This window comes from Anolis carolinensis, unplaced genomic scaffold (assembly GCF_035594765.1).
Source record: "Anolis carolinensis isolate JA03-04 unplaced genomic scaffold, rAnoCar3.1.pri scaffold_10, whole genome shotgun sequence".
NCBI classification, from domain to species: Eukaryota; Metazoa; Chordata; class Lepidosauria; order Squamata; family Dactyloidae; genus Anolis; species Anolis carolinensis.
Genome location: NW_026943821.1, coordinates 18,359,756 through 18,368,550, shown reverse-complemented (window position 1 = coordinate 18,368,550; position 8,795 = coordinate 18,359,756).

Here is an 8,795-nt window from a genome sequence, read left to right as displayed (position 1 = left end):
AAAAAAAGAAAAAGAAAAAGAAAAACCCACTTAAAAAAGGTAGAAGCACTAAGCTATGACAAGGAAGCACAAAGCATGAAGTGAAGAGGCTCAAGACTCATTTTCTTCATACTGTACTCATACCAGCCTCCCTCCCATGAAGCCAAACATAATAAAAGGTAAAGGTTTCCCCTGATATTAAGTCCAGCCATTTCTAAGCCCAAGAGCCAGCGTTGTCTGTAGACACCTCCTAGGTCATGTGGCCGGCATGACTGCATGGAGTGCCATTACCTTCCCGCCAGAGCGGTACCTATTGATCTACTCACACTGGCATGTTTTCGAACTACTAGGTTGGCAGGAGCTGGGGCTAACAGAGGGCGCTCATTCCGCTCCCGGGATTTGAACCTGGGACCTTTTGGTCCACAAGTTCAGCAGCTCAGCGCTTTAACACACTGTGCCACCAGGGGCCCCAAAACATACCAGGAATTAAGAAAAACATACACACAAAACCAAGTACCATAATCCAAAGTTCCTCAGAGCAGACAAGAGCAATTTGGAGTATAAAGAAACTGTGGGTGTCCTTTCCCCATTTCTCCCCATTCACGTCAGGGCCGGCTGCTTTATGTGCTCAACATTCTTCCCTCCTGTGAGATTTCGAAAGCAAAACATTCTCCGCAGCTAATTCCTTGAGCCCTTCTTAGCGCATGTATGGTTCCCATTAAGGCCGATACCCATCTGTGGGGAGGGGGGGCTGCTTTGGGTCTCCGGAGGCTCAGACTAAATAGTTGAGTCATGCTTGCTCTCTTCACCCCTCGCTGCCTGGCCTTTTCTCTACGAAAACACATTTTGTGTGCTTTTGCGGGGAGACTCAACACCTGTCTCGGTGCAAAATTTCCTGAAAAAGGGGCTCAAGTCACGGCTGGAAATGAGACAAAGGATCATGGATTAATGCACACTATCCTGCCCTGTACTCCATAGGAAATCATAGAATCATCGAATAGTAGAGTTATAAGAGACCTCACGGGCCATCCAGTCCAACCCCCTGCCAAGAAGCAGGATATCGCATCCAAAGCACCCCCGACAGATGGCCATCCAGCCTCTGCTTAAAAGCCTCCAAAGAAGGAGTCCTGGGGCAGAGAGTTCCACTGCCGAACAGCTCTCACAGTGAGGAAGTTCTTCCTGATGTTCAGGTGGAATCTCCTTTCCTGTAGTTTGAAGCCATTGTTCCGCATCCTAGTCTCCAGGGCAGCAGAAAACAAGCTTGGTCCCTCCTCCCTATGACTTCCCCTCACATATTTGTACATGGCTATCATGTCTCCTCTCAGTTTTCTCTTCTGCAGGCTAAACATGCCTACGTCTTCAAGCCGCTCCTCATAGGGCTTGTTCTCATTTTCACAGCCCGGGCTGTGGCGCAAGCTAGTGAGCAGCCAGCTGCAGCCATTTGAGACCAATCACTCTGACCAAGAGGTCATGAGTTCGAGGCCAGCTCAGAGCCTGCGTTTGTCTTTGTCTTTGTTCTATGTCAAGGCAATGAATGTTTGCCTTATATGTGTAATGTGATCCTCCCTGAGTCCCCTTCGGGGTGAGAAGGGCGGAATATAAATGCTGTAAATAAATAAATAAATAATTCTCCAGACTTGCCATCTCCTCTCAAGAAACTGATCAACTTCAACAAGAAGGATGGTAAGAATGCTTGATGAATGAATGGGCCCGGGCTGTGGCGCAGGCAGGAGAGCAAGCCAGTGCAATTAACTGCAATGAATCACTCTGACCAGGAGATCATGAGTTCGAGCCCGGCTCGGAGCCTATGTTTGTCTTGTCTTTGTTCTATGTTAAAAGGCATTGAATGTTTGCCTTATATGTGTAATGTGATCTGCCCTGAGTCCCCTTCGAGGTGAGAAGGGTGGAATATAAATACTGCAAATAAATAAATAAATAATTCTCCAAACCCTTAATCATTTTAGTTGCCACCCATTATGGGGTGTGCTGTGCAAAAGTCCACAAACCACGGAAAATGAAAGAGATGGGGTCATGAAATGGGCATCTGAGTGGGTAAAGCCCTTCTGCTTTTCTTTCTGTTGCTCCTTTAAGGCATGTCTCGGCCCTTTGCCTCTTTCTCCTGCCTCTCCAGCTTCCTTTCTGTCCCAGTTGTTGTGTTTGTGGACTCCCAGTAACCCCAGTACTTTTATTTTCCTGCACATTCTTGCAAAGTGCATTGAGGTGGAGCCTTGCAATCTCACGCCTGTGAGTTCTATTAGCAACCCCAAGCAATGCCTGGGAAATTGTTCCCATCGAGGAAATGAGTCTTTTCCAGCCAACTGGGATGTCAGTTGTGTTTCACTTTAGGCCATTTATTGCTGCGTCATTTCAGCAAAACCTCTGGATCCAAAGAAACTGGAGACAGATAAGCAAAACTAACAGCCTCAAAGGCCTGACTGTCTCGCCTTTCCCCCAACATTTCCTGTCGGCTGTCACCGCCCCCAGTTCCTTCAAGGTCAAGCCAGTCACTTCAAGGATACCGTCCATCCATCTCTCCCTTGGTCGGCCTCTCTTCCTTTTTCCTTCCATTTTCCCCAGCATCGTGATCTTTTCCAAACTTTCCTGTCTTCTCATGATGTGGCCAAAATACTTCAACTTTGCTTCTAATATCCTTCCCTCTAATGAGCAGCCGGGCATTATTTCCTGGAGGATGGACTGGTTGGATCTTCTTGCGGTCCAAGGCACTCTCAGGATTTTCTTCCAGCACCAAAGCTCAATCTTCCTTCACTCAGCCTTCCTTATGGTCCAGCTCTCGCAACTATAGATTACTATAGGGAATACCATTGCTTTGACTATGCGGACCTTCGTTGCCAGTGTGATGTCTCTGCTCTTCACTATTTTATCAAGGTTGGCCATTGCTCTCCTCCCAAGAACGTCTTCTGATTTCCTGGCTGCAGTCTGCATCTGCAGTGATCTTCGCGCCTAGAAATATAAAGTCTGTCACTGGCTCCACGTTTTCTCCCTCTGTTTGCCAGTTATCAATAGGTGTGGTTGCCATGATCTTGGTTTTCTTGATGTTTAACTGCAACCCAGCTTTTGCACTTTCTTCTTTCACCCTGGTGATAAGGCTCCTCAGCTCTTCCTCACTTTCGGCCAAGAGTGGGATCATCTGCATACCTAAGGTTGTTAATGTTTCTTCCAGCAATTTTAACTCCGGTCTTTGAATCATCAAGCCCCACATGTCACATGATGTGTTCTGCATACAAGTTGAATAGGGAGGATGAGAGTATGCATCCGTGCCGTACTCATTTCCCAATCTTGAACCAGTCTGTTGTTCCGTGGTCTGTTCTTACTGTGGCTACTTGGTTTTTATACAGATTTCTCAGGAAACAGACAAGGTGACTTGGTATCCCCATACCACCAAGGAAATGCCACAGTTTATTATGATCCACACAGTCAAAGGCTTTAGAATAGTCAATAAAGCAGAAGTAGATGTTTTTCTGAAACTCCCTGGCTTCCTCCATTATCCAGCAGATATTGGCAATTTGGTCTCTCGTTCCTCTGCCTTTTCTGAACCCAGCTTGGACATCTGGCAGCTCTCACTCCATGTATTGCTGGAGTCTGCCTTGCAGGATCTTGAGCATAACCTTACTGGCATGGGAGATAACTGCCACTGTATGGAAGTTTGAGCATTCTTTAGCATTTCCTTTTTTTGGTATGGGGATATAAATTCATTTTTCCCAATCTGATGGCCAATTTTGTGTTTTTCATATTTGCTGGCATATGGCATGCATCACCTTGACAGCATCACCTTCCAAGATTTTAAACAGCTCAGCTGGGATCTCGTCGTCTCCTGCTGCCTTGTTGTTAGAAATGCTTCGTAAGGCCCATTCAACCTCACTCCTCAGGATGTCTGGTTCTAATTCACCCACCACACTGTCAAAGCTATCCTCTATATTATTATCCTTCCTATACAGATCTTCTGTATATTCTTGCCACCTATTCTTGATCTCTTCAGCTTCTGTTAGGTCCCTGCCATCTTTGTTTTTGATCATGCCCATTTTGCCTGGAATTTTCCTCCGATGTTTCTGATTTTCTGGAAGAGATCTTTTGTCCTTCCTATCCTATTGTCTTCTTCCACAATTGCAGAGTCTTGCGATCTCACGCCTGTGAGCTCTATTAGCAACCCCGAGCAATGCCTGAGAAATTGTTCTCATTGAGGAAATGAGCCTTTTCCAGTTAACTGGGATGTCAGTTGTGTTTCACTTTTGGCCATTTATTGCTGCGTCATTTCAGCAAAACCTCTCCATCCAAAGGAACTGGAGACATAAGCAAAACAAACAGTCCCAAAGGCCTGACTGTCTCGCCTTCTCCCCGACGTTTTTCCTGGAGGAGAGACAGCAAACAGTCCCATCCACTGCCTTTGGGGAAAGGGTAGACCCTGCCCCAGTTATTCATATGCTGGAATGAGGTGGCTGACATGAGGGATGGTCCAGGAATGGCAATTGTATGCCTTCAAGTTGCTTCCTACTTAGGACAAGTCTATTTCGGACTCATCACGGGGACTCACAGTTCTATTTTCTGGTATCCCTTTCCTAATTATTCATTTTTGCTGAGTAGCACCACTGGTGAAGGCGCACACACCACGCAGAGTATAAACCGAGATCTCTTTGCAGCGCCAAGCCATTCCAATGTAAACAAGGCACAAGAGAGGCATATACATTCCCTGCGTTGCTATGGAGCCCGGAGACTAGTAAATTATTATTGGGGGGCTTCACAAGAACAGGCTCCACCAACCTGCCAGCAGAACTGCGAAAGTCGGGATTTATATTAAACATGGCCAGAGCAGATAATCCTCCCCATCTGTCTCTGCTGGGAAGGGGACCAAGCTGGCTGGCCCTCTGCGGAGGAGGGTCCTCTGGGGAGAGAGAGGGGAGGGAGTCCTGGCCTTCCGCCTTGCATGCCGCTTCGTTCTTTGCTACTTAACATTTTTCTCTTTTTATCCATACCTTGCTCAAAAAGGACAGTTCAACTGCTCTTTGGGGGCCCCAAAGGCGAGGCCTCCCCATGGAGTGGGCAGTTCATGGACTTCTGTGGAGTGTCCCTTCATCTTTCCCGTTTTGACTCCTCTTTCCATGCTGTTTCTTCTGCTTTCCTTACATATATTTTTTTAAAAAAACTTTTGAATATTTTTTCCAAAGTGTACACATTATAACATAATATTGGTATATAAAGCCACCAATTAATAGTAATAATTGTACACCTTCTAATAATAGTAAAACATGTGTATCCTGGAGCCTCCGGTGGCTCAGTGTGTTAAAGCACTGAGCTGCCGAACTTGCAGACTGAAAGGTCCCAGGTTCAAACCCGGGGAGCGGAGAGAGCACCCACTGTTAGCTCCAGCTTCTGCCAACCTAGCAGTTCAAAAACATGCAAATGTGAGTAGATCAATAGTAGATCGGGCTGTGGCGCAGGTTGGAGAGCAGCTGCAATCAATCACTGCAATGAATCACTCTGACCAGGAAGGAGGTCATGAGTTCGAGGCCCAGCTCGGAGCCTATGTTTGTCTTTGTTCTATGTTAAAAGGCATTGAATGTTTGCCTATACGTGTAATGTGATCCGCCCTGAGTCCCTTTCGGGGTGAGGAGGGCGGAATATAAATGCTGTAAATAAATAAATAAATAAATACCGCTCCGGCGGGAAGGTAACAGCGTTCCATGCAGTCGGTTCTTGGGCTTAGAAATGGAGATGAGCACCAACCACCAGAGTCGGACACGACTGGACTTAACGTCAGGGGAAACCTTTACCTTTACCTATGTGTATCCTATTTGAAAGAAAACTTCCCGACCCGACACCGGGATGATAGAATCTTACAGTACTCTGACCTATCAAAGCTCTTAATAAGCAATGTATACTTACTATTACAGTAGAATCTCTCTTATCCAAACCTCGCTTATCCAAGCTTCTGGATTATCTAAGCCATTTTTGTAGTCAATGTTTTCAATATATCATGATATTTTGGTGCTAAATTCATAAATACAGTAATTACACCATAACATTACTGCCTATTGAACTATTTTTTCTGTCAAATTTGTTGTATAACATGATGTTTTGGTGCTTAATTTGTAAAATCATAACCTAATTTGATGTTTAATAGGCTTTTCCTTAATCCCTCCTTATTATCCAAGATATTCGCTTATCCAAGCTTCTGCTGGCCCGTTTAGCTTGGATAAGTGAGACTCTACTGTATATACATGTAAAATGTACATAAAGTATACAAAAGTGACCTAATTGTATACAATTTATCATAACCTTTTTCTTCTTTCTGTCAATGTGTTTTTAGTCACTCAATGCCATTATGGACCTATCTTTAACTGTCCTACATATATATTCTGCAAAAGCCTCGTGACTTGAAGGTTGGGTTGCTGACCTGAATGCTGTCAGGTTCAAATCCCACCCGGGGAGAGCGCAGATGAGCTCCCTCTATCAGCTCCAGCTCCATGCGGGGACATGAGAGAAGCCTCCCACAAGGATGGTAAAACATCAAAACATCCAGGTGTCCCCTGGGCAACGTCCTTGCAGACGGCCAATTCTCTCACTCCAGAAGCAACTCAAGTTGCTCCTGACATGAAAAAAAATCTGCAAAAGGCTTCCAATCATGTTGTCTTTTAAGGAGAGAAGTCAGTTTATCAAATTCTGCAAAGTTTAGCAGTTTGGTCAACCATTCACATACAGATGGAGTAATACTTTCTTTCCTCACATCTTTTAAAAGAGAGAAGTCATGGGTGCTTTAGCTGTGGATTTCTGCTATTGAGTGAAGGGGGTTGGACTAGATGTTCCTTGGTGTCCCGCTGACTCTAAGATTCCATCCTGAGGTTCTTGTTTCCACTATGTTTGGTCCCTGAGGGTCAGGCCTGAAGCAACCTGTGGCCTGGCTCCAAGGAAAGCTCTTCTCTTGCCAGGAAAGCCAAAGGTCGGCAGGGAGCCCTGTGTTTCTCATTTTCTGGGAGGGAAGCCCTTGGGGGGAGGGGGCTGCAGAGAGACCCCCTTTGCCTATGGTCTCCAAGCTCCTCTGCAGTCATTCAAAGGCTGGGAGAAGCCCTTGCCCACTTCCAGCCTGGAATGGCACTCATTTATCTTCGCCCTGAAATGGAACACCTTCCAAAAGATAGAAAGGCTCACTGTTTACTTGAGTGCAAAGTGGACGCTGGTCCGGTCTATTGGCTGGATCTCATCGCAGCTCTGGAATCAGCACAACTATGCCGCTCCCCCGGGCGGATGGAGCCAGGAAGGCCACTCAATAGCCTCTCCCAGAAACCCCAAGCTGAACTGGGAAGGGGAAGGGTCATGTAAATGTTGGGAATCAACCTGGACTACTCAAGTCTAAATAATATAGATAGATGATAGATTTAGATTGAGGGAATTCTTTCCCTGTTTCCAAAGCATGCCTAGATAGGCTTTACTGTGTTTCACTCTATCCTGTGTATGTCACATCCCTTACTTTGAAGTTAGTAGAAATGTGAATCTTTAGGGACACTAACTTCTCATTGGTCAGAATGTCTTTTATGGCCCCAATAAACTGGACCATGAGGTTGGAACCATTTTGATTCACTCTTCTCCCTTTGTTCTTCTAGCTAACACATCTCGCCATCCCTCCTGGCAAGATGTAACTATTTAGATGTTTGTTATTTTTCCTTTCTTATTTTTCCTTAGAAACCAGTCTAGAGTAGACTAGACAGCTCCCAAGCCTTTCTATCTACAGTGGAGTTCTTTTTACCTGAATAAATACTTTTTGAACTTTTACTGAGACTCTGCAGTCCATTGCAATCCTAAATGGTCAAAGGCTTCTCTTTGCTCACCACGTGTAAGTAACTGTTGCATTTGAAAGCTTTTGCTTTTGCTACTCTGCTGCCTTTTGGTGGAATCTCCCCCAGAGAGGGTTAAATTGAGTCTAACCGCTCAGAGATTACCATAACAGTAAACACTGAGGTTGGCAACCAGTGGCCCTTCTGTCTGGCCAGGGACTTGGGGAGCTGTGTGGAGGGGAAGGGGCCAAGGCGTTTCCCCTAAGGATTCCATGTAGATTTCCACTGCCCAGCTTCACAGGCATGGATTAAAATTTATTTCAACCTATTTGCCTTGTATGGGTCGGGCACCAAGTCCCACACTCATTGTCCCAATCCCTTTTTTGCCCTCTGTCCTCCCTCCTGCCCTCTCCAAAGCTGCGTTCTGTGGCAGAGCAAAGACCTGTTTCAATCTGAAGGACCACACGCAGGATTTTGCAAAGGAGTCTGTCTATTGTGACAAGAGCGCCAAAGTGTCTCCTGATAAGCTGAAATGAGTACGTTTTATTTGGCACAAGCCCCATGCGTCTGGTAAGGTGAGTTGATGGAGTCTGTGCCAGTTTTATTCCAAGGAGAATCTTGTGAACCTTTAAAGTCCCACAAGAGACTTTGCTATCCCTTCTTTTGTAAAACTACCTTTGACTTTCAGGTGATTTTCTGGGAACAGTCCTCTGGCTACAGCAAAAAAGCACCATGGAGAGCTGCCCTGGGATTAGCTGCTTCGAGTCTCCTTGTGGAGAAAAAAAGCAAGGTATAAATAATAATAATAATAATAATAATAATAATAATAATAATAATAATAATAATAATAATAATAATAATAATTTAACAATCGAATTGCAAAGACTCTGGCACAAGCCAGTCAAGGTGGTCCCAGTGGTGATCGGCACACTGGGTGCAGTGCCTAAAGACCTTGGCCTGCACTTAAACATAATCGGCACTGACAAAATCCTCACCTGCCAGCTGCAGAAGGCCACCTTACTGGGATCTGCA